Here is a 7,128-nt window from a genome sequence, read left to right on the forward strand (position 1 = left end):
AATGTAAAATGTAGTGTAAACACCAGTAGAGACTGGCAATCTTCTTGGCAATGGTCTTGTGTGTTTATGGTAGTTATCCCAATGTCTCACATTAATATGGTAATGATTTATTGATGTTACACTCATTATGGTGGTCCCTCTCACTAACAAGTGGAAGTGCACAACACCAAACACAAACAAGCAGCTGCATTATCAGAGTACTGATTACATTTTCTCTTCCTATCAGCACAGTGTGGGTCAGCCAGCAGTTAAATGGAACTTAAAGGGAAAGAAACCAACCAACCAACTACCCATTTGACTAATCAATCACATTAACATACACTTCACAGAACAACGCCCTTTTGCAATGATAAACATGCAGGTCAATGGCAGATAAACAAATTCTTTGCCACTACTAAATCATCTATAAATACACCCCAGATTAAGAGTGACCCAAGGATCCCCTGAGGTTATTTCAAGCAAGAAACAGGGAGACAGCTACTTTGTAAGATAACTACTAGGCTACCAGGATCACTACTTATAGTGTCTTTTTGAGAGCCCTAAACTTGGTTTGTATTATTAGATTTTTTCCAGAATCATACTATAGAAAGTGAAGACAACATATATTTTGTTTATGAGTACCTACTGCAAAAGTACCAATAGCAGGGAGTTGTAACAACAATTCAGAAATAGGAAGTTATTGGTTGTGGAATTGTGAGAGCTCCAAGTTCTGGTGAGTGTGAATAGGCCTACATTAGCATAAATTAATTTGGTTCAGTGTGAAGTAAAGGCTCTTTGCTGTGACTCTGTTAGTAGTTAGTCACAGGCAACCAAAGAGCTTCAGTAATACAAACCAAACTTGAAGTTTGCTTGTGAGTGGCAGTCAACCTAGTGAGCATGGCTTGTGTGCCAGGCCAGACCAAGCTAAAGTAGGCTGGCTCAGGTCATTATGGACGACTACAGCCTAATCATGCACTAATCCCCGATGTTCCAGTTCTGCACTGGGATTAGATAAGGGAAGAATTGCCCCTAAGAAAGGATCCTAGACCCAGGGAGAGAGGGGATTATGTGGTCTGTACTTGAACAGGACATTACTCTTCTCTGGCCACGGTCCCAGAGGGCCGGGACTCCCTAGTGGTCTGGTGTGAAATGTGGCTGAGAGCAAAAGTTGGGAGAGGAGACGGAGTGTGTGTATAGCAATGTGTGTGTATGTGTATGCCTATGAGCGTGTGTGGGGGTACACACAGGGTTTCCCGGGCCTTCTGATCCCAGGATCAACAGAACAATGCTGACTCAATCATGCTAGTCCATCTTTCGGGAAAGGAAACCAAGGCAGTGTCACAGAGTGTCACATTTCGGTGTGAAGGACTGCAAAGGTGTAGAGTGGGCCTCAAAAGTGAAAGTGTGGTCAGCCATGAAAGTGTGTGTGCTCAGGTGTTTCCAAACTTCAGGGAAGACATACATTAGGCCCATTCTGAAATTATTTTTATTGTTGGATATGGAGAAAAAATGGAGAAAAAACTGTAGAGAGTGAAACCTCTCAGAAAAGTACAAATTTCACATTCTGTCTGTCATTGTGATACTACCTTCTAGCAAATGAAACAACACTAACATTAAACCCTGGCACATTTTACTGGGGACCCATTGCTAGTATTCATGATATTTATGTGTGTGTGAAGGGTATGAGTTGGTGCTGTTCTATCCCAGTCAGCCTGACCTGATGGATGCGTCAGTGTTATGTCAGCTTAGCGCGGCCTCCCTTCTCATCTCACGGGCCTGTGACAATAGGGGACAATAGGCCCAGGCTGTGCTATAGGGCCTTCAGTCCTGCTATGAAACAGGGCAGTGATGCAACCGCTAACAACGTCCTTCTACAAACACAGCAGTCATTGGAAACCCCATCGACTAGAAATACAGCAGCAGTCACTAGAAATACAGTGTTCTACACATGCAATAGCAGTTACAGAAAAATGACAAAATTAATTTGAAATGTTCTTAAATGGCCCAGGAATATTACTGTTAAATCCAGTGTCGTATCTGCACCAGGTCTGGTACTTAAAGATTTTTCTGTGACTAGCTTTGCTTGTGTTGATTGATCTTGCCTTGTCTGGCCTGTTTCAAATACAGACTGACCCAGCTCTGTCTGGCATATGGCTTTTTTGTGGCCAGGCAGACTGGTGGTGGGACAGATCAGGGTCATACAACATCTGAAAGTGAGGTGTAACTAGAACACAGAGGAAGCCATCATGAGCCGACTGTATGATCAGAGCAGTCTTTTCAATAAGAAGACAGATTAGGTGGCTGTTTGCAACAGTGATATTACTGTTGGACCGACTAACTGCACATGTTATTGTTTGACCGGATTATGCACTTTAATCTAGCATACCAGTATTGAGTATACTTATATATGAGTTATGATGTCATGATAATTGCATATTTATATACATTTAACATTTACATCTAGATGTTTTATGTGCCAGCTTTGTAAGAATCTTCATGACTACAGAGAATAAATGATACTGTACTGTATTAGGCAGCGTGACCTAGACAGCGTGACCCATCTCATCTCCCTCTGCCTCTTTACCCACATGAGCTTAGCAACCGCTCTACTCCAACACACATCTGTCTGGAGTTTGGCCCAGTTTGACTAATGTATTCTCTCAAATAGTAGATGGTCTCACACAAATGGATAGCCTTACCTTACTTAAAACGTGGCCGTGCACAAACATATGCACAATACGTGGAGTGTGAGGAACAAGGGGGGAGGGTGTATGAGTCCTGGAGGAAGAAAGAAGAATAGACAATACAGTCAGAATTAGGGGTAAAATGTGTGCTGTGAGACAGGGAGTTCCTCGGCAGTCCTGTGTGGGGAAGACATCATGATATTGTACTGCCAAATTCCCATCTCGTTTTCCACTGGCTCCGTGCCTCCTCCCACTCTCTCCCATACACGTGAGGAAGTAAAGCATGGGTGAGTATGAGAGCTGCATGGTCACAGAGAGTGATGGGCCCATTTGCACCTTCACTTACAGGCTGCGTAAATATAAGTGTGTTGATAGTGATGAGCGCTACTGACAGACTGACACCCAATGCCAAGTCAAGGACAGCCTTGTTTACCCCTGCATTCCCCACCGCCCTGCTCCTCACATCATTCCTTCGCTCTTTCCCTCTCTCTACAGTGGAAAAAAATCATCTGATCACGTAACTCGCATTCCATGACTATAAAAATACAATCAAAGCAACTGTTTGTCATCTGGTATATTTTATCAAAGCCAGCACCAAGAAAAACAAACACCAATCATAGCACAGTCCAGACCAATAATATGACACATAATGAATGTGTCTAACAATCAGTGACAAGGATGAATGATCATGTGCACATGGATAGCAATGAAAATGCTTGCGGTTGCACAGTAAATACAACCATATAAAACGTGCAGGCTGGGGCAATATCAGTGATCCAGTGCAGGGATGGGACATTGATCCTCCTTTCTCCCGCTGCCTTATGAGTATCCAAACAAAAGGCTTGGTCATAAATGCTCTTTCAACCAACAGTGAGGGTATGTAAAGTAACTCCCACGTGTTGCTTATCTGTCTAGCGACCAAACCTAAAAGCCTCTATTGGTGAGTTGTTGTTTCTATAGTGTTTACACAGTGAAGGGTTATCAAAGGCAGAGGGGGAAAGTGGACAGGCACTTTCACACAGACTGATAAATGCTCGGGGGAATAGGTTTCTAAAAACAGCACACTTTTCGATGCCAGGGGTGACAGAGGATCAGTGACAGAGTTCATTTTAACCATCAGAACTTGGACAAAAGTATAAACAAAAGTTGACTGCAATATTCACCTATTTTAAATGTAGTGACTTGAACATCTCAACCAGTGAATTTCATAACCACAATAGACTTAGTTGTGTCTACTTCATTGGTGGAACCTTTCTATATTCCAGCACATGTACTCTCCGACCTCCTGTTTAGACAGCGATTCTTCAAGTCCACTAAAACATTCCTAAAGTACATTCTTGAAGTTGAACATAGTCTATTAAATTGTAACACATACCTGTGCAGAGACCCATGTCTATAGCTGCAGGGAAAAAGCCTGGCCTCTCTGATCCCTATAAACTCAGAACTTCCTCCAGCTTACAGCTGGTGAGAGACTTGTAAATGCGTCTATGTAACCTTGGCTGAACATCCCCTTGCATTCAACTTAATATTCCAATGAGAAGCAAACTCAAATTTGAAAACATTAATAATGTATAAATGGGCTGTGGAATCTACATTGTATCATGTGCATATGAGTGAAAGTTGAGAGCATGCACAACATTGTATACTGGCATATATTGGCACAGTAAGCCAACATAGCATAACATATGCTTGGCATACTGCCTGTCAGGAAGGCCCCTAACAAGTGATAGAGATAAATGCATGCAGTCACCAGATGACTGACACCAGATGATTGCAGTGTTTAAATTCGCTGCAGCCTCTTTAAGTTGTTGGAGATAATACCATGCTATCAGCCTGACACCTCCTATCAGCCCTTCACTGAACAACCATCTAGGCCCTGACATACTTGAAGGCAACATCTGACTGATTCTCTACGTCTGCAGGGGGTGGGCCTGGTTCAAGGTGGGGCCCCTCTGGATGTATGTTTGTAAACATGTATGTCATGCTGTAATGTGAGGCATGGGGAATCCATCAGGTGAAATGCTATCATGATTTATTGAGTGTGTGAACAAACAAATGCCTGGGAGGGTACACAGTTTATGTTTTTGTCTATTGTGAGGGCCTTCACTCACGTGCTTGCATTGAAAATAGACTGCCTCACTGTTATGGCCCAGTTTCAACACCCAGTGGATCGATGCCTCAGCTCTGCACTAGCAAATCACCATGGGGACAGTCTCAAGAGGACAGTATGCATGTGAGCAGTGTGGGAAGAGAGATCCAAGACCTTGTTGGTTTGTGGTAAGTTAATACCAGAAACATAATGGTTAGGCGAGGATTACATTTTCCATGAAGAAGTATAATATCTGTGTAAAGTATCCAACAAATGCTGTTCATGTTAGATGCAGGTGTCCCACCTACTGGTGAGCTAATTGGCCACGTCTTTGCTTTTCTCTCTGACCTTAATCCCATCCTTCACGTAAACATACACACAACACATTTCAGTCCAGGTCAGTTAATATATAGCCCCTGTGGCTCCTGTCCACCTATCAGTCATTGCTGACTGTCATTTTTACACACCTACACCCAGCCAAATTAACCCCCCCACCCCTGACCCCTGACCTCTGATAGATAACTTCAAGTGTGATGCTGCAGGGGATTGCTCAATAATACCGGCTCCTTACCTTACACTCATGTTCCCCCAGACCTGAAGGCAAAATTGGGTCAGATTCCTTGTCACTAGCCCAGGATCTGGGTAGTCAGGTTCTGACTGCATGTGGGCTTTGGGTCCTGTCCAAGCCGCTGCACCAAGCCTGTTGCACGTGCTCGGCCTCAGGCGCTTACCCGCAGCCCCGCCTCCCTGCCCCACATCCTGCCTGCCCCACCGTCGCATCCACATCCCATCAAAGTCAAAGGCTAGTAGGTGTCGCTTACAGGGGTCCTGCTTGTGTGTGTATATAAACATGTGTGTACAAGTGCTAGTTGGTAGGGAATTTCTGAACATATCTTCAGGTGGTGCAACCTTTCAACCTCCACCTAAACCCTCCACCTTCCTGCAGATCCCCTCGGCAGTACATTGCAAAACATGCCCATCTTAAGAAATTATCTAGTCTCAAATTCTTTCTGAAAGTCTCATTTTTATTAAAAACAATTGAAAAGCTCTGCCAACGGGGTGAGATTAGCTAAGTTGTTTTCAATGCAGTTTCACTTCAGGAATTTTCTGGAAACAAGTGTCAACATCTTGAAACAAGGAAGAATAAGGCAGAATACTCTACTACTGTAATATCAAGAATGACACTTGATTTTTAATTGGAAACAAGTGACATTATCTTACCTCACTGGCAAATAGTTTTTTGTTTTTTTTACTTTTTTTAATTTTAAGACTCCATACTAGATTAAATGTTAAAATTGATTTCTTTCCAGTGTAAAGCAAACCTGTCTATGTCAGGGTTTCTATAGAGAGGGTTATAGTCAGAGAGTTTTCCCCTGTTAATCCCAGAGCTGTATGAGCACTGTTAGAAAAGTCTCTTCCCACCACTGCAAACCTTTTGGCTAGAACGTGACTTCTCACTATGCCGACAGTCCAACTAGCTCTCAACACCTCCACTACTTAGGAACAGACTGCAGCTCTCATATGGAACGGTTTCCTGGGAAAGACACACACTGGTGGACACAGAGAGACAGGGATAAATTGAGCCAAGACATGAACTCAAAATTCACATGTGGTGTCCACGTGAATACTAGAAAACAAGAGAGAAACTCGACATGACAATAGATGAGGGTTACTGGCAGATCACTCACAAATGCGTCCACAGATAAGCAGCACAAGCACCGAAAAGGAGCATAGTTTTCTAAAAAGGGATAAATCAAAAACTTTCCTCCTTATTGATATGCAGACCCATTCGTGAACTACATGCAAATGGACATTCAGTACCAGTTCACTCTCACATTAGGCCCAGTCGCTGCTTCAAAACCAAGCAGTGTTCTCACTCTGCTTCTTCTATCCAAACCAGTCAACACTGCAAAACTTAACAGGACAGAACAAAACAACAAAGAAAGAAAGAAAGAAACAAACACGCAACGCAAAACAGCGCAATTTACTCATTTTGGGGTGGTGAGATGTACACACCCATTCATAATGTAAAAAGTATTAATCTTATTTAATGACATGCAACTTAGTTGTGGGTTTTAACCAAATTTGGATTGAGTCCAACACTGACAGTGAACCTAGTACAGTCTTGCATGCCTGGAAAGCCTGGTGGGTGGAGACTGTTGAGAAAAAGAAAAACAAACTGTATAACCTCATGGCCTATATCACCTCTTTTCTCTGGAAGAAACGTGAGAGGCTTTATCTCTGGTATCTTCCCTGGGGTTTTCTTAAAACCTGGGGATTATGGACTGAACTTCAATGGGGGGCATAGGTTCTCAACTACACACTTTACACAAAGGAGATACGTGAATACATATCCACACACACACACACACACAC

This window comes from Centroberyx gerrardi, chromosome 5 (genome assembly GCF_048128805.1).
Source record: "Centroberyx gerrardi isolate f3 chromosome 5, fCenGer3.hap1.cur.20231027, whole genome shotgun sequence".
NCBI classification, from domain to species: Eukaryota; Metazoa; Chordata; class Actinopteri; order Beryciformes; family Berycidae; genus Centroberyx; species Centroberyx gerrardi.